This window comes from Natrix helvetica (genome assembly GCF_964273705.1).
Source record: "Natrix helvetica genome assembly, chromosome: 2".
NCBI classification, from domain to species: Eukaryota; Metazoa; Chordata; class Lepidosauria; order Squamata; family Natricidae; genus Natrix; species Natrix helvetica.
In genome coordinates, this window is record NC_138552.1 from 52,716,709 (window position 1) to 52,737,108 (window position 20,400).

The following is a 20,400-nucleotide window of genomic DNA, read 5'->3' on the forward strand; positions in this document are numbered from 1 at the left end:
AAAAGTAGTCATGGTAATTATTTGATTTTTTTTAAGTGGCTGTAGATAAGGTTTTCTCTGTCATTTTATAGCAGAACTATTTTGATTGGTCGCAGATTTCAGATGTAAGGACAAACACAAGTCTCAATGGTTCTGAGTACCATAGGAATCTTCAAATAGAAGACTGACTCATCCTAAGATCCTACTTTCAGGTGCAAAGGTAATGTTGAATGCTAGTAACTTTAATAATCCCAAACCAAATTACCTAGAAATGCTGCAGGTGCTTCAATCTCCATGAAGGTTTGACAAAGAGTAGCAAGAATCATTCTTAAACCTGATCTGAGACTACAAATTTTGGAGAATTTTGCCAAGCAACAGAGTTTAGCACTCTCCTTATAATTAGGACCAGTTGCAATAATACAATATTAAGCTTCTGTTATGTGATAAGAAAAGTTGTTCTTTTGACACAGTGAATAAATTACCCTACACGAAATTCACTTGTACAGAGACAGCACACATATTATGTGTTGTGCTATTCTAGTTGAAATCTTAGTTGCTATTAAGAGAGAAAAAATATTACAGTTTCAAAAATTAATGGTCAAAAATGGCATTTCAATCTGCAACAAGAAATAGGTGTATTTGAAGAAAACTCTGTGTTTTCACAAACTGCTACTGACCCTTTAAAAATCATTCTCCTGGCTTCTACCCTTATAGATTTTTATACTTTTTAAAAGAAGTATAGAGGATGTTCCATATGGTTCCACTTAAGTTATTATAAAGAAGTCAGCTGACATATGAATTGACCTCTATTAGCTAGGTTGGAAATGATACTATGATATAATTCACATATTGCTTTTATAAGACTTATTAATATAAAACATATTATGAACTTCAGATTTTCATTTTATTTTTAATTTGTTTAATAGAAATACTCAGTATACCTCCATAAATGAAAAATATTGGAAACTTACCTAGGATTTATTAGCCAAATTATTTAACTTGTTATTTTTATCAAATAGAAATATATTTATATTTTACATTAATCAAACAGTGCTACAAACCTACACTTTGACAAATACTTTGAGAAAGTACTGAACACATATCTGCCCAGATTTATTAAAACAAAAACAAAAATTTGCAGCAGGAGTCAAACTTTTCCAAGGATTTTATTCATTCCTCCTGGAAGCTTCTTGTATTACAATAATATAAAACTGAATAATTCAATCATGTCAAGTTATGTCAAAAACAATTGTGATAAGATGTTCAGATACAGCTACATTCTTAAATATATACAAACAGAAGAACAAAAGGTAGAGGTCTCAAATTACCAGTTTTTCTACATATTTAACTCCATACAATGCATAATTGTACATGTTCAACATTAGCTGGCCTTTTGCTACATACTTAAACACTGTACCTTTCCTATGAATTGGTTCAACTCCATGACAATTTTATACACGCACATCACACAGACACACAGTGTGTGTTTGTGTGTGTGCGCGCGCGCACGTGCGTGCATTATCATTTTTCTGGCAGTTTGTTTTATCACATCTTGAAGTTACCATAAAGAACAATAGAAGCTTTTGTTAAAATGTACTATGTGTATGCTTTCGAAAACACATATACTTTAATAACAGGTAACATATTTAATTATATTAATACAATAAATTACTACTACTTTAAATCAGCTAAAATACAACTTCCCCCCCAAAAAAATTTGTTTAGCAAGAGCCTAGAATTAGACAGAAGACAGTTAAAATTTTGGGAGGCTGAATTCCAGAAGTACTGTTTGGAAAATAAAGAGTAAAGATACAGAAAAGAAAAAAAATGTAATGACCTTAGGAAAATAAGCTTGATGTGTTTTTTTTAAATGAGTTAAGAAAAAAAGAGTTACCTAAAATTTGAAGGGAAAAAAAGCCCAAAGAAACAGAACTCTAAGATATAGTACATGTATTCTGAGGAAAATATATTTTAAGAACACTGAGTTATTTCACAGTCCCTATAGTATATTTTATAAATGGTCACAAGTTGCCATGGTTTGATATGATTCTCAAATTCTGTCTATATATAAATGACTTTTAAATTAACTGCAAACTGAAGAACATAGGTAACAAGTTTTTAAAATCAATATTAGAAGCAAACATCAGAAGTCAACTAAATATACATACCAGTTGAGTTGTAATGAGTCTTCTTCATAAAAGAGCTGAATGAAATGTTAAATATTTTGATTTTTATAAATCTTGTTTTAGTTAATTATTGTAGTGTCTCTTGATGAAAAAAAAAGGTAGTTATCCATGAGTTGATAACATTTAGCTCCTCAAAAAACGACCATGAAAATGTGTTTTCATTCCACTCTGAAGGGTTTATCAACATATTTGTTCTGTGTTGTGAAATGCAATTTTCCACCTAGCTCTTTTCCAGTTCACTTCTTTTCTTAATGTCACCCTAACAAAGTGAAGCCAGATAACATTCTGTTTTCGTAGTCACATTTAGAAAAAATATTCATAATAAAAATCTGGACTTATCTGGCCACTTCCTCTTAGGAAATTCAACTCTACTCCACCCAACTTCCAACATAACAGAGTACTCTGTGTATATGAGACAAAATGAAAAAAACACATACACAATAGAGACTGACAGAGCTCAAACAAACAGATGATGCACATAGGGATATGTATAGTAACACCACTGTTTGCCAAGCAAAAATAAAGTATCAAACTTTTTAACGTATGTGAGCAGAGATTTATGCGCCTAAACTACCTGATCACACTATATGCATGCAAAATTTTGTGTGTGATTCTTATCAGTTCTAATAATGTTTGAGATAAAAATTTTGTTGTACAGAACAGATTCACTTAACAACCAGTTTATTAACTTAATAACTGCAACGATTCATTTAACAGCGGTGCAAGAAAAGTCATTAAACAGGGCAAAACTCACTTAACAAATGTCTCACTTGCAACACAAATTTTGGACCCTATTGTGGTCATCAATCACAAGAGAAAATAACTCATTGGCTAGACAGTTGCAATTGACAGAAAGAGAACATTATAAAACAAGTGTAGTTGATAAGTGAAAATACTCCCAATGACATAGATGGCATGAGTAAATTTCTTTTGTCATAAAACATCTGAGCCGGGGGTGGGGTTCCAGCAGAGACTACTGCCGGTTTGCTCAGGGACGCTAAGAGAGAAGAGGGGAGTGTCAACATCAATCCAGAACAGCCAATAAATACTGCTCTGTTTCCATCCACTTTGACTGCTTCTGATATAATGGATGGAGAGACATTCAGTACCCTCAGAGAAAAGATTACTGTAGGCATAGAATGGCTAAAGATAACATAAGCCCTCTTAGTTAATGGCTGGAGATGAAATGAAGACAACCTCAGGGAACATGGCCTAGAAACAAATTTGTAACTTTTGATAGGGCATAACTGTGCTTCCTAAAGTATTTCACGCTGAGAAATCCAAATAAGGTATTCAAATGCTATTTTCCATAGAAAGCTTTCTTATAAAATTATTTTTATACAGTGACACAATTAGTCAAAACTAAGCTATGCCTTTATGACTCAATCACAGGATCATAAAGAAGGTGGGTTTACCCCAGATTTTCCCATCTACTGGATAATCCATGACATCAGTGACACCTTATTTTCTTTGACTGAACAAAGTAACAAACACTGTACAAAGGAGGTGGCTTTCAGTTTCTTCCACATTGTAGAAACAAAGGAAGTGATTATGGGAAAAAGAAAAAAGAGACACCAAGGAGTCTGCCTAATAACATTAAAACATGAGTCCCAGATTATTTTTCTCCAAATTTCTCTGCAAAGTTACAACTTTGGACTCCCAAAACTGCCAACACATTAACTGGCTAGCTGTAGAGGAATCTCTTTAGCTCCTGCCTCTGTTAAATTATTAAAAAATCTTGTCTTTTGCTGTTCAGCACTGAGTTTTGTTTTTACTTTGATACAGCACACTTAACCTTTAAATTATTGAATCAAAACTTGGACTCTGATAGCATGTTTAATTCTGTCCTGAATTGTTTTTACTAGCTTGTTTGAAAATCTGCCACATGAAATAGTAGCTAAAAGTCACTTTTAGTGTGAGGTTGTTATTCAGTTAATTTTTGCTAAGTAATTTATTTCTTCCTGGGGAAAATATTCATTCCTCTGGATTTTAGTGCCTATATACTTCTTCTACACACTTCTACACACATAGAAAGAGCATTCATATCAGTGGAGCTCAAGCTGTACTCAGTACTGATAGAGGGAAGATTTAATAATATCTCTTACACAGAGTACGTCTGTATTTGCTGAGAAGCTGTTGTTCAGTCAGTAGCACGTTTTATTTTAAATACTGTCCCATTTATTGCATTTGATGTGCAATATTCATACCTCTTTTTCTCAACTGATATAATTCACTTCTCACTTGATGACACTTGAACAAAGAACTTCGGGAACATCTATAGCAGTGATGGTGAACCTTTTGTGGCTCGCATGCCAAAAGTGGGGGGAGCTCAGGGGGTCGTGCGTGGGTGTGCCACACCCATAATGCTATGTGCATGACCCCAGCGTGCATGCGCGCACGACCAGCACTCCCCCCATAATTTTTTTCTTTTTTCGCCCTCCCCAGCTTCAGAGGCTTTATAGGAGCCTGGGGAGGGCGAAAACAGCCCCCACACTGCTCTGGAGGCCCTCCGGAGACTTCAGGAGCTTCCCTGAAGCCTCCGGAGTGCGAAAAACTGGCCCTATGGGCAAACCGGAGGTTTGGGAGCGGAGTTCCAGTTTGCTCATAGGGCCGGTTTTAGCCCTCCGGAGCCTTCAAGGAAGCCTCCTGAAGACCCCTGAAGGGCTAAAACCGGCCCTACGTTCTCAAACTTCTGATTTGCCTGTAGGGCTGTTTTTTTGTGCTCCAGAGGCTTCAGGGAAGCTCCTGAAGTCTCCGGAGGACGAAAAATGGCCTCAAAAGAAGGCCGAAGTCAGCTGGCCAGTGTGCACATGTGCACTGACCAGCTGACAGGGCAACGGCTTGCGTGCCCGGACAAATGGCTCTGAGTGCCACCTGCAGCATGCGTGCCATAGGTTCGCCATCACGGATCTATAGAATTACTGTTGTCCTTAAGAATTTCTGGACACAATCCTTAATCAGGTCATTGTTTCTGATATCTTTACATGTTATCAACAATCCCTTTTTCTTGCTTTTATCATGCACTACATTACTGTCTTTTCTTTTGGGGGAGGAGTTGGGAACACCAACCAGAGCTGAACCCCTGCATTTTCCCACTTTTAAAAAAAGATAATTTTAAGAACAATTGAAATGGGCACTGGTTTAATACATGAAGATGGGAGATTCTGCTTCTATTCCTTCACTATATGTTCCTGTTTACTCATCATTTTCTGGGGCCTGTTTTTTTTAAATCTTTTGCTGATTTAAATTGAAGTATATTGGTTTTTTTGGGAGGGAATCATGTTATATAATTATATGAGTGTGTTTTAGTTTACTGCATAGTGTAGTGATGGCTAACCTTTTCCGGAGCAAGTGCCCAAAGCATGTGCGTGCACAGCCGAATGTGCATGTGTGCATGTGCACCCGAACCCCCAAAATGCAATGCGCACATGTCTCCTGTGCATGTGCCCTGCCCCACACGCATGCGCACGTCCCCGTCCCATGACCCCCCTGCCCCACTCCACACGCATGCATGACAGAGACCAGCTGGCTGGTGGGAGGTGCGCGCATATGCGTGGCAGAGCTAGACTGGGGCAATGGCTCAGAGAGGGTATTGCGTGCCATTTCTGGCACGTGTGCCATAGGTTCGCCATCACAGGTATAGTGTTTAAATAAAATATTTATGACAAAATGTGACAGAATCTAGAACCAGCATGCTGGGCGGGGAAATACTAGTTGTTGAAGTCTACACATCTTAAAGTTGGTGAGTTTGACAAAACACTTCTATCTCTTAGGTAATATAGGCTCAATACTGGCTACTGCAGTTGTCTGGTGGAAAACATGTGAAAACAAATAAGCGAGGTTCAAACTGATTATATCTTTTCTAAAAATGTGATACTCAACAAGCAATCCAAAAAGAAAAGGGAGAAGAAAAGAAAAAGAGAATAAAAATTAGTTTACAGACTCAAGCTATATTATTATCCTCCCTAAGTATCTGTTGCTCTTCACATTCAAGTCAAATATTTTCTCTTTCTACATAGCTGGACTAAATCTATGATTACATTTTGCGGAAATTCTCTGGCAACTGATCCTGCTTTTCTTGAAAAACATAATCATTTCTTTAACATAAATGAAATGCAGATATATTTCAAGATGGAATGCATTATTGAACTTTTATTGAAGGGTTTTCTTCCCAATTTTATGTTTTCCAGTGCAGTGAATGTAATCAAATGCATGTGGAGGTATGCAATTACATGGGTGGATGTAACAACAGAATCTTCTGTGCAAACCAGGCTGGAAGAAAAAGATGCAGGTAAACTTAAGTAAAATCTTAAGAAAGATGTGAAATACCATTGTAAGAACTCCATAGAGCTTTGAATTGAATTACATTCTTCAGCAATAACAATAAAATTTAAGCCATCTGGGAGTATAGAACTGTACAGTATTTCCTTTATCAGTGAATCACAGCTCAAATAATATTGGCTACTAACGAAAAAACTTACACTGGTTGCACGGACTGGTTATTATGTAAAACATATGAAAGGAATAAAAAACAAATGAGAAGGAGGGGAAAGCGTTCTATCCGTCGCCTTACGCTTATTGATTTGGCTTTAACCAGCATTTTTCATTTAGAAATGAAGTAGCAATTTAGCTACGTTTTCCTTCCACGTAGCTGTTTCCTAACTGCAGCCTTAGAAAGCAATCTGGAGTTTTGCATGATATGTTGCAATTCATGAGGTACGAACAAATATAGCTAATATACCAAAGTTAGTTAGGCAATGGAATTAGCATAGCAAAAAGGAGAGAGATGGAATGATAAAAGCACAGCACAAGGAGCACAACGCAAATGTTTCAGACAATCACAGGATTCATTTCTAGCAGCTTCAATGTGCTTCTTAGTTCCTATCAATAGGACAACAACATTTCTTAGAATACTCATTTATTAAAATGGTAAACTGAATTGCGCCATTAAAATATTCATGTGACACATCTTCTGCTGCTAGTTTACTAAGGACTGAAAATCTAACTCAGCCCTCTAGCATAAGCAGAGTAATGAAAAACAAGCAATTTAATTCATAAGGTTAATTTATCAGCTGTCACCAGAGGAACAGATGGCTCTAAGCTTTGCTCATATTAAAATGAATAATACTATTAATACATTTTCAAAATTAAAAAGGAAAATGCAGAAAAAAAGTTAAGTAAATCATAGTAGGGCAAAATGATACAGCAAGTAAATATTCAGAAAAGAGCTTTTTCAGTTGAAGAGCTCAGCAAAAATATATATATATATATATTAAGATTGAAATGCTGGCAGACACTTACATTTGGCAACATTTGGATCACCATGTAATTATGGTTATTTCCCATCAAAATTGATGTTCTAGAGGTCAGTTAAGCCCCAACAGTCAAGTGAATAGTATATCTTCCCTATGCATGAAGGTTAAAGCCTCAGGATAAGGGTAGGCAGCTCTTCAGACATTTTGAATTTCAATTTTCTTCATCTTTAGTCAATAAGGCTGATGGTGATGAATTCTGGGAGTTTTGACAAAGCCACATCAGTTTTGAAAAATAAATTGAAGAAAAAGAATAAAAAGACTTATAAAATTGTGTCTTGCATGGAAAAAGTAAAAAGTTCTATGTTAATCATTCCGTCATATAAACTATGGGTTACTCAAGTAAATGGTCTAGCAAAACACATGCAGGATTTCAACAAAATTTACAGACAGAAAAGCGCTATAGCACTTCATACTGACAGCTATCCAGCGTGTCTAAAGACTTTTACTAGAAAAAACACACTAATTCACAAAACAGCCTATGCCACAATTGACAGCTCTAATATCAGACTTCAAATATCTAAAACAGAATCTGATTCCCCTGAGATTGAACTCAGTGCTATTGGTCTTGCACTTTGAGGCAATAGAAAACAAGTTGATCCCTTCCTTTATATATCAGGTATAAGAAGTCTCCTATTCTATATTCCCACGGTCCTTTCCTCTGTAGAATATATCCAGTTTCTTTAACTGTCCCTTTCAGGACTTGTTTACTATCCCATGATCAGCAGTCCCCATTATTGTCAAGGACTTCTAGTTTCATGGGTTGTTAAGTGAATGTCTGTGGCTCTTACATCCAGCTTTAATTTCTTCAAATAATGAAATATTTTCTTTTCTTTCAGACCCTCCAGCTTTCTTGTGAGCAGTGCCCCCCCCCCAGAGCATATGTGAGTGATCTCTTCATTTTCTCCAGAGAAGCCCTGCAAGACCGTCACCTCACCTAATCACAATTCCAGCCTTGACACTTCACACTTACAGAGATGTTCAGCTTGCCATTTTTCCCTACTGGAAGTCCCCAATGACTGCTTTTTGGAAGATGGCAGGAAGTCACAAGTCATGGTCACATAAGGTGCTTGCTTAATTGCTGCTGCTAAGTGATGTAGTCATGTGATATCACACTTATGACTGCATTGTATAGTAATGAAAATACTAGTCCCAATTCCATAGTTAAAGCAAAGACTATACGAAACGGTTTTCGAATATTTATATGGCTGTACATAGGGACAAATCTTAAGAGAAAGCCATTACACAGGCACTGTAGTTTGAGTTTTATGCAACCATATGCTTGACCGACTTCAGTTCAATAAAGCTGCCCTGTAAATGGTCTAGCCAAGTGAGTAGTATTTCTTCAATAGATAGAAGTCTCTTTGCTTCTCAACTTTTAATCAAAGATTCCAGAAACTGAGCTTGCAATTTCTAAAAGGAATGAACAAAATCCTCTACCAAAACCACAGTATTAAGATATTCTAACTCTTCTTCCGCTTCATAAATATTTTAAAATATCAAATGTCAATTATAAACATCTGCACATTATACAGACCACTCCTATTCACCCACATAAGTCTTAAATAGCTTATTCCTTCTCCACTTTATAAAAAGAATGGCGGATATGATATAGGACAATCTTTTCAGAGGACATCAGTTACAGAACTAATTTCTGAAGAAATTTTGCTATTCCCTCTTAGCGGACTGTTCAAAAAAATCTCTGCAAGTTAAGTTGAATTACAAAACATTAAATTTAATAAAAAGAATGTTGGTCCTTACCTGAACGTTTCTTTTCTGCAGTGAAGGCAAGAGGGCTACAGCTGGGTTTAGTCACAGCCTGATTGGTCCAGAGACTGAGGGAATTTTCGTAAAGACACCATCCTTCCCTACTGGCTCCCAGTTTCCTCGAGGTCGATGGAGAAGCTGTAATCTTATGTAAGGCAAAACAACCGGAGACACATATACATATACCCCACGACTGCCCCTCGCCACCCTAACTGAACTTACTAGGGTGGGATGTAGCCCCCCCTTCACTGCAGAAAAGAAACGTTCAGGTAAAGACCAACATTCTTTTCCCTGCAGCTCGGCGGGAGGGGCTACAGCTAGGACATACCCAAGTTAAGTCCCAGGGTGGGATGAAGTCCCCGGGAGAGGGGAGGTCGCTACCTGCTGAAGAACTTGACACCTGAAAGATGCGTCTGCCGAGGCGAAACAGTCCAAACAATAGCGGCGGATAGACGGCGTTGGGGAGCCCAGGTGGCCGCCCTGCAAATGTCCTCCAGGGGAGCCATAGTGGCCCACGCGACCGTGGTAGCAGCACTTCGGGTGGAATGGACCATGATCCCTTGGGGGAGAGTCTTCCCTGAGGCTAAATACGCCTCACTAATGGCCTGTCTCAACCATCTACCAATGGTGGTAGACGAAACTCTAGCACCCATTGTGCTGGGCTGAAAGGATAGAAAGAGTGCCTCTGACCGGCGGAAGGAAGATGTGTGTCTAAGGTAGATGCACAAAACGTGTTGTACATCCAGCCGGTGCCACAGGTGTTCCCTCTCATGTGAAGGAGAGGGGCAGAAGTTAGGGAGTATGATTTCCTGCACCTATGAAACAGGGAGCTGACCTTCGGGATGAAGGTTGGATCTAATCTAAGGACAACCCTGTCTTGGTGGAATTGGCAAAGGTCGTCGTTAGATGACAATGCTCCCAACTCCGATATGAATCGAGCCGAGGTAACGGCGATGAGAAAGGCTACCTTCAACGTTGAGGTATCTGAGGTGAACTGTCCTAAGTGGTTCGAAGGGAGCGCCGTGAGGGCCCTGAGCATCGTAGAGAGGTCCCATGTCGGAAAACAATGGATATGAGGGGGATGCAAGTTCGTCGCAGCTCTGAGGAACTATTTCACTAAGGGAACCTGGGACAAAGAAAAACGACCATCCCTTGCCAGAACGGAGGAGAGGGCAGCCACCTGCTATGTAGGGTGTTATGGGAGAGGCCAAGATCTAGGCCGTGTTGAAGGAACTCAAGGACCTGGGCCACTGAGGCATGAGCTGGAGAGAGATTGACTCCCTCGCACCAGGAGGCGAACGCCGAACACATGGAATTATATATCTGTGTGGTCGACGGTTGCCTGGCCGCTTCGATGGTGGAGATAACTTTGGCCGAGAGATGTGCCTCCCTCAGGAGGCGCCACTCAAGTGCCAGGCGGTCAGTTTGAGCCACTGGGGCTCCGGATGAAAGAGGACCCCCTGGCACAGTGCGATTTCCTCCTGAGGAATCCTCCACGGGGGAGAGATGGACAGCTGAAGGAGGTCTGCAAACCAAGGCCATCTTGGCCAATATGGGGCTACTAGGATGATGTGTGCCCTCTCTATCACTACCTTTCTCAGGGTCCCCTGGATCAGAAGAAGAGGGGGAAAGGCATAAAAGAGGCCCAGAGGCCATGGACTCCTGAGCGCGTCCACCCCTTCCGCATTGCACGCTGGGAAGTGGGATAAGAACCGGGGCAGTTGGGCATTAGTCGGGCTTGCGAACAAGTCCACCAACAGGTTGCTGAAGCGGTGACAAATCTTGTGGAAGAGCTCTGGAAGCAGCTGCCACTTACCGTGATCAACTGTCACCCAACTCAGCCAGTCGGCCTGATGATTGGCAACGCCCGAGATGTGCTCTGATGTTATTGAGGCCAGGTTCTTCTCCACCCAGAGTCCAAGCTTCTGAGCTTCCAGCCAGAGACATTTGGAGTGAGTCCCCCTTGGTGGTTTATGTGCGCCTTCATGGCTACATTGTCCATCAAGAGGACGACATACTGGACTTCCGGTTCCAGCGGCTACGGCGACGGGCAAGCCTTTGCCCGCTCCCGCTCTCCCGGTGGGCTTCCCCCGCTTCTGGGGGGGGCACAGGACGCCCCGGAGAGGCGTCCTGCCGAGGGAGCGGCTCGCGGAGGGCCCTGGCATCGGCGGCGGCTGGTGGGGGCTTCTCCGCTTCGCTCTAGGCACCGGGGAGCAGTTTCGGAGGGCGCACATGCGTCTCGCTCCATGCCGATCGGACAACGTACTTTTGAAGGAAGCAGCGGCGGTATGGTGAGAGGCTCCCTTTCTTCATTCCCTCTCTTTTGAATTGATGGACTTTTCAGCATTTTTTAAAAGTTAAACTTTCGGATTCTTGCTGGAGGTGCGGCTAGAGGGAGGGGGAGTTTTCCCCCCCCCCTTGGACAAGCGGCTTGAGAAGATTTTGCTTTCGCCCCCAGGGGAAGGAGGAGGGGGGAGAGCCAACTAATGATGCCTCACCTCTGTAAAAGTGACTTTCATTGGATTTAGTTCCAGAACTTATGGGTGAACTGAGAATTTTCTGTACTTTTAAAATTTTGTTATGCCTCTGAGCCCAAAGCTGACAGGGCAAGATGGCACACTTCTGTTGTCTTTATGAACTGTGAAACCTGACTCCACCTTTAAAATTCAGGCTTCCAGTCTTTGTTTCTGTGTCACCCAGAAGAATCTCTTGTGGATTGCTATTTCCTGAACTCTCTGGAGAGAAAATTTTTCTCTATTGCTAGACTGACTAAAGAAACTCCCAGCTGCTTGGATCTTCTGCCTCCTGAACTCATCTGCCTGCTTTACTTCTTCAGCTGTCCAGTCTCTACACTGACTGATTTTTCTGCTCTATAAACTATGTCTCCAAAAAGACCACCACCTGGAAAACCTGGCTTTGCTACCTCTGCACCGACATCTGCAACATCCAGTCCTGCCACACAGTCAAAGATTACAGAACTGATGCAACCTAAGAGTATAGAGATGGATTTGCAACAAATGCTTCAGCAACTCATACAGGGCCAGGAAGAAATTAAGAAACAATTAAAGGAAATGAAGGAAGAAATTAAAGAGAATCAAGTCCAAATTTATAAGAACTCACAGAGACTGGACCTTGTGGAGGGTGGGGTGGCGGAGGCGAGGGGGGGTGTAGAAGCTTTGCAGAAGGGTAACAAAGAACTTGATATCCAACAAATGAAAACAGAATTTGAGAGAATGTCCTTTTATCTTAGATTTCAAAATGTTATAGAAGCAGATGGGGAAAACATAAGGGACATCATGACTAATATCTTAGCTGAATATATACACAAAGATAAACAACAGATGGAATGGGAGATAGACCTGGTCTATAGAGTGAACTCAGCATATGCCAGAACACACAATGTACCCAGGGAGGTCCATATCAAATTTCTTAGGAAAAGCACAAGAGACATAATTCTGGGTCTACAAAGGGGGCAAGCATTGACATATCACGACAGGGAGATAACCATCTTGAAGCAGATCCCAAAAAAAATTAGGGAAAAAAGGAAAAATTATTCGCAATTGGCGAATAAATTATACCAGAAAGGGGTGTGGTTTAGATGCCTGAAGGCATGCTGATATTCTGGGAGGAGACAAGAATCAGAATCAATACACCCATAGAGGCTCAGGCCTTTATGGAAAAAAATAAAGCGAACCTAGAAAAAACAGAAGACTCTTCAACGATTACACAGGACACGGGAGGGGCCGGAGCTCTGCCAGCGGGGGGAGAAGGGGCAACACTAAGAAAGCTCAGATCACAAAAATGAATAAGAAAATCACATTGTTATAAACAGACCGAAAGCAATAATGAAATTATATCTAGACTATATATCATAATATATAAGCTGATTGAAAATTTTTTATAGAATTAATATGCTGATTTTATACGATTTTGTATTAATGTTTTATAAATAGATGTATCTTATGAGTTTGGAGGGAGGGGGCGTCTGCCATATTTGCAACTGCCAAAATTTGTATACCATTCCACCTACCCTTTTCCTTATAAATGTTTTAAAAAACCAATAAAATTTTCTGGAAAAAAAAAGAGGACGACATACTGGTTGGCAATCGAGTCTCGAAATTGCAAGAGTGCAAGGCGTGCTGCTTTCAGCTCCAGCCAGTTGATATTGTAGCAAAAGTCCAATTTCGGCCAACGATCCTGCGCCAGTCTGGATTCCATCAAGGCCCCCCAGCCGTAAAGGTTCGCATCCGTGGTGACAGTAATGTGATCTGGTTCCCAAATGTCAGAACCGTGAAGTAGGAGATATCCACCACCTCAGAGACCAGCGGCGATCCAGAGGCAGTCTGACTAGATGCAAGGAGTTGCTCATGCGATGACGTTGGTAGGGGATGAGCAGCCATTGAAGTGTCCGAGAGTGGAGATGTGCCCAGGGAACTATTCCTATGCACGACACCATCTTGCCTAGGAGGCGGGCCAAGGTCAGGATGGAACTGACTGACTTGCGCAGACATGGCGTGCCAAGGATTGGAGACTTTTGAGACGATCCGGAGAGAGCCAAACAAGTCCTGCTACAGAGTCTATCACTGTTAATAGGTGTTGGATTCTTGTTGAGGGAGAGAGATGACTTTTGGGGAAGTTGACGGAAAACCATAGGGAATGACGAGTTTGGATGGTCAGTTTCAGGTCGTGGACTGCCTGCGTGCGGGATTGGACCAGGAGGAGCACATCGTCCAGGTAACAATGGAGTCTCACCGGATGGGAACGCAGGTGAGCTGCCAGAACTGCTAGGACCTTTGTGAACGTGTGCGGGACAGAGGCTAGACTGAATGGGAGCACCCTGTATTGGAAGTGACATCCCTTGTGGGAGAATTGGAGGAATCTGCGATGGGCTGGCAGTATGGGGATGTGTAGATACGCTTCCGTTAAATCTATTGAGGCCATGAAGGCGCCCCACCGAATCCCCAGGAGGATAGACCTGAGGGAGGCCATCTTGAAGTGCCTGTAGACCAGGTAAGAGTTCAGGTGCTTCAAATCCAGTATTGCCCTCCATCCCCCTGAGCTCTTTGGAACCACGAATAGATTGGAGTACAGGCCTAACCCGTACTCCTTTGGAACAGGTTCCACCGCTCTGATATCTATCAGATATTGGATGGCTAGGCTCATGAGACAGCGGCATTCCAGATCCCAAGATGGAGAGAAGATTCTGAAGAGCGTCGGGGGAAGGGAGAGAAATTCCAACCGGAAGCCGTACCTGATAGTGGACCTGACCCAAGCGTCTGACGTTATCTGATCCCACTGATCTGCGAAGGATGCCAGGCGGCCGCCTATGGGTTGACTTGGGTTGGAGTCATTTCCCTCTGCAGAAAAGACGGCTGCCCCCACTCGAAAGGGCCGCCCTCATCCTCTGAGGGTCGCATAGGAGCTGGATCCTGGATGAGAGGAGGGTAGATAATCCCCAGATCCCCTTTCTGAAGTTTCGCCACCCCCATCCCTAAATGATCTAGGGGAGATAGGAGGGGAAGGTGATTTCACCTGCCTGCAAAGTCTAGCAGGGGACACTGAGGGAGCGGAAGGACTGAAGCCCCTAGGAGGGGAGTGAGAGGGCTGAAGAATGGGCCTCAAAGGAGACCTGAATCTGTCTGGAGATGCGGGCCTAACAGGGTGAGATTGTTTCTAAGCTCTGGCCACTCACTTCTCCAAGCCCTTTTGTCTTAGAAGTTCATCCCTCACTGTAGCTCTAGAGGGGCGCTGATCCGCAGATGGCCTAGAAGACGCTGCCCTGGTTCGCAGCCTGCCCTGGCCTTCCTCTCTCCCATTGTCAATGCTCCCTTCAGGGGCCTGTGCTGACCCGGTACTTGTAGAGGCCATGCGTCACTCATATGTCTGGTTCTTGTGGGGAGTCAAGTCGGAGCCTCCCGGCCTCGATATCTGGCTGTGATGTGGGCTGAATAGAGTCCTGCTGGCCTCGATGTGTGGCCGCGATGCAGGCCTCAATTGTGTATATCTTCCACTGCCATGAGGTCGCTCCAAAATGGCCACCGTGCCTCGTGGCGAACCAAAATGGTGGCTGCCCGGTGAAATGACTCTGAGGCAATGGCCTCCTGGCGAGCCAAGACCGTTCGCTCTGCTCCCGTTAATTGGCTTCGTTGCAGAGGCTTCTGAGCCTCAGGAAACACTGCAAGTTCTTGAAGCCGCGGTTGCTTTAAAAATGCGGCAAGCTAGGGTGACACGATGAAACTCTCTCAGCCACGGCAAGTCTGTTAAGACTGCGGCGGGCCTTAAGTTGCGGCGAGGCAATCCCAGCGGGTTCGCAATTGCAGGTGCGGCCCCTGTGATTCTACCTGATGCCAATAGTTCTCTCTGGAGCCTCTAGGAATTTTGGCTGCAATGGGAGCCCGTCACCCCTGCACAACCAGGAGTTGGGCAAAGCCCCCTCAGGCCCAGAGGCAAGGACCGGGAAGCCCTGCCTCCTTATGAGACTGACTAGCAGACTCGATGGCCGGCAGTCCGATAATTTAAGAATTTAGAATACCCAATTAATTGAATTAATATAATAACTATCAGTACCTCAAGGAGCCAAAAACTAGTGCTTGGACCAGAGACTGAGAGGAAACTGGGAGCCAGTAGGGAAGGATGGTGTCTTTAAGAAAATTCCCTCAGTCTCTGGATCAATCAGGCTGTGACTAAACCCAGCTGTAGCCCCTCCCGCCGAGCTGCAGGAAAATATACTTTTTTCTTAATCCACCTAATTTCAAGATACACCACACTCAAATATATTAGCTGAGGAATGGCTGTATTCCCTTGTCCCAGAGTGAGGACAATTCATAAAAAACTACTGCCACCTACAAATTTTCATTGGTAAGAATGATATAAGCAAGCATTTTAAAAATTCAATCTACTTTTCTTTTCCACACAGAAGTGTGGCGATGGTGTGTGTATATGCGTGCATCCTACTGCTTTCTAATAGCCCTTGGCCAGCCTTTTATAAGCACTGATTCCTACAGTACACTGTAATAATTGACAGCATTAGTTCTAAAGTATGTTCATGGAATTAATAGAACAAGAAGCCAGTATTTTTCTTCTGTGCAATATGTATTACATTAAAATTCTCTTGGATAAATAATAGGAAAATTTAATTGGTTCCTTACTAGTGAAATTAGTTAAAATGAAAATACTTTAAAACTTTAATACTGTCAGACATTTAAATGTACCACAGTAATAAGTCCTTGTGTTCTGCAAGGCTGGGGAATTCCCTGGCCATAAGAACTAGTTGTTGGGGCTCTATCAGTGAAGCTTTTCCAACAAAGGATATATAATCATTTGTCAGGGATGGTCTGAACATTCTTGCCTTAGGCAGGGAGGTTGGCTTAGAAAACCTCCAATACTCTTACAAACTTATGATTCTAAATCCTTAAGAACTTCCACATAATGCTGTATGAATTAACTCAATGGAGTTTCTATCAAATCAAATCTTTATTACAGTCATAGACCAACGTACAGACCATATAAAATACATTAACCAAGTCTGTTTGGATTTAGAAAAAAAGTATTAGATAATAAATGCCATAGCCTTTGTGGAGTAAATATCTGTACTTACGAAGAGCTTCTAAAATGATAGGTATAGTAGAGTAAAATGAAGTTGATGAGAGCAGTTGCTTTTACTTAAAAATATGACAAAGTTATGTTAATGGAATTGCAATATATCTCATGAAACCATCTACTGTTTTGCCTCAGTATGATTTAGTAGCTTTAAAATTGGTGAGGGTTTTGAGACTGAATTGATTGCAGACATTGGTAAAATAATATATTACATCCACTAGAAGAACAATTACAGTAAATGCAATACTCATTATGATGAAGAATACAAAAGTATTATCACCGCCTTGTTTATACAATGCACAATTTGACATAAACTTTATAACACTGAAATGACACATATCCTTTGACAAAGCCATTGATGCTATGCAGGAAAGCAAATATAATGTGTTACCCCTCAGGTTCAATCAATAAATTCTTATATGTCAGTTAGGAAAACACATTGGTTCACAAATTACATTAAACCACAATTTGGTTTTGAATTAGTCTGTTGTATGAACAATCATTGTGATGTGTAAGCCACAGCTAACAATGTAATGCAATAATTAAGCCCAGTGATCCAAGAGCTTTTGTCTTCTATTATTACTCTAGAAAAATACATGTGCAAAACTGGTTCTTAACTAAAATTTCTTAAAACAAATACTTATCAAAGTAATTCTATCTCTTCTATTATCTCTAATTAGATTTTTATAACACAATCACAAGTATCTTCATTAAAAAAATTAAATAATGTATAAAGCCACTGGACGTGGACATTACAGCCCCGAGAATAGAATAGAGTACAGTAGTGTAGAAATAGAATAGAACAGAATCTCCATATTCTACATTCAACTATCCTATTATCCAAAATAAAGATAATTTCCAGTTTTCTACTACAAAGCAAATATTATAGAAACAACAATTCTGGTTTTTTTAATCTGGTGATTGCTATCTAAAAGATAATTGGCAACAAATATCAGTTAGATGTCAGAATTTAGACTTAATATGGTTGCCTTCTTGTGCATATGCAAATTAAAGAGATTATCTGTCACTTGCTCCAATTACAGTCTGCTTTGTGATTCTGCTAGGAGGAGGGCAGAAGTTCTTGGGTAAGAGTGGAGACAGGGATGTAATATATGATTCATAATTGATTAAATTAGTAGCCAAAATGAGCGAGTACTATAGCTAGGCTTCTTAGAAGCTGAAAATCCTTAAGAATGTCTTAAGATATATCTATATGTAGGACTTAACATGGTTCAGAATTAAAAGTAGAAATGTTTGCAGAATAAATTTTATGTGCTAGTAGTAATTGAAAATTGTTTTTTCATTTATTATTTTTCAAGCATCACGATCCATACCTTAGGAATAGTTTTCATAAATATTTACTGTAGTCGAACTAATTCTTTTGTAAAATATGTATTGTGCAAGGTCTTGGATGTGGAGCTTTTTCCTTCTCCCAATGGCCATTAACATATATTTACCTATACATACTAGATGCACAAATATTCATCCTTTCTTAAAAATATAATCTGGCTTTTATGATTGTCTAACATCAATCTGTTGAGATGAAGCAATTTCCTATAGGAACTTTCATGATAGCAAAGACAAAAAGAAACATACTAATCCACAAGTGCATAATCTGACTTCTCAAAGACAAATGTAATCTCCAAAAGCTTTAGATGTGCACAATTCTAGGCACCTCCAAAATTTCTGTAAATGTTAATGTAGGAAAAAGAGTGAATTATTAATATTTGATAAACAAGTGATCACATGAATTATAATTTTAATGAAATATTAATGAATTGAAAGCCAATACAATTTCACCCACCCTTCCCATGTGTATTCCTAAACATGCCATTGACAAACAGAATCCTTAGTTTAAAGGAAACTGATACCCCTTGTGCTTGCGTGAAGTCATCATGAAGGTAATTTTAATGTTATGTGAACCTATTCCAAATAGAAAAGTATATTAGACACGGAGATTTGAAACCATTGGTGATAATAAGGTTACTTACTTCATAATGATTCTGCATACATTAGGTTGGCAAAAAATTAGCGATGGGTGACTTCCGTCACGGCCTCTGGTGGTGAAAATTGAACCTCCTCATGTGATAGGATCCTTGCTGCTTCCAGAAAAACATGGGGTGGGATATGATTGTTTAAAATAAAAATGGGATGGGCAGAAATGTTGGCAAGCATCTTTTGCAAACCTGGCTGAGATACCAAATCAGGAGGAGTAGCTGTCATTATTTTTAAAAACATTATTTTTATGTGATACAAATTACCATGGAAGGCAAATCAGAGAGCTATAAATCAGTTTTCCATTTTCTGTCATTTTACTTTTCCCCAAAGGGAAGCTCTTAATTTATTTAACTTATACACCTCCGACTCCTCATGGATTCCAAGAGGTTTAGTGTATATCCCTAACCAAAATATCAGTTAAAACCATGTCATTAAAAAAAATAATTATGTAGCAATTACTCTGTGAGCAGAACCCAGCCACATTATAAACTTTCATTGTGATTATAAATGCAATGTTCTAGAGAACACTTTCATTTTTATGTCTTTCCTGAAAACCATCAGGGAGGAACTGCAATTTCCACATATTGGCATAAGATAGAAGTGGCTCAGTGGCTAAGATGCTGAGCTTGTCGATCAGAAAGGTCAGCAGTTCGGCGGCTCGAATCCCTAGTGCTGCATAATGGAGTGAGCTCCCATTATTTGTCCCAGCTTCTGCCAAATTAGCTGTTCTAAAGCATGTAAAAGATGCAAGTAGGAAAATAGGAATCACTTTGGTGGGAAGTGACAATGTTCTGTGTGCCTTTGGCGTTTATTCATTCCGGCCACATCTTCGGATAGCGCTGGCTCTTTGGCTTTGAAATGGAGTTGAGCACCGCCCCCTTCAGTTGGGAATAACTAGCACATATGTGCGAGGGGAACCTTTACCTTTACCTTTAGAAGGGACTCAAGAATTTGTTGAAAGGACACGAGTTTATTTGTTTTGCTAGACTGTATATTAAAATGAATGTATATTTTAAAAGGATGTATAAAAATTATAAAGTGTTCTTAAACCATTCCAATAAACCATGGAGGAAAGTAAATGTTCATTTTATCCCTTTATTGTGATATGGAAGCTTTTATAATTATCATAAATGTCATTGGATTATTCCCCAAGATACATAAGATTTACCATAGTAGACTCTTGCTGGATACTATGCTCCTCTGTTCCTCTGCTAAACACAAATTTAGACCAGGTTTCTTATTTGCTGTTGGAATTCAATTTCAGATATCAGCAAACAGAGCCTGCCCTTGTCTTGTTATTGCCTCATTTTGAGTAGAAATCCATCAGATGTTAAATATACCACTTGATATACCTACATCCTTTTCAGCTATATTTCGAGTGACAGAAATCTATCATTACATCAAGAATTATATTAATATATAATTGAGGATTATTCCACGTACCGTGTTTTTGAATGATATGCTACGTATAGTTTTAAAGTAAAACATTTCTCTAAATTATACCATAGTGTATTTGACCCCAATTATAGCTAAATCTATATCTGTGTAATTCCAAATTA

General features: G+C 40.5%; 1 protein-coding gene and 1 long non-coding RNA gene across 2 annotated transcripts in view; one reads left to right on the forward strand and one right to left on the reverse strand.

Annotated features, from left to right (window-relative positions):
- The window catches only part of MCC (MCC regulator of WNT signaling pathway), a 217,727-nt gene that overhangs the window by 130,142 nt on the left and 67,185 nt on the right, over positions 1 to 20,400 (reverse strand). The window lies entirely within an intron of this gene.
- On the forward strand, positions 93 to 8,690 carry LOC309387174. Its single transcript, XR_014174552.1, has 3 exons — positions 93 to 199; positions 6,356 to 6,456; positions 8,317 to 8,690. It is a non-coding gene; the product is annotated as an uncharacterized lncRNA (long non-coding RNA).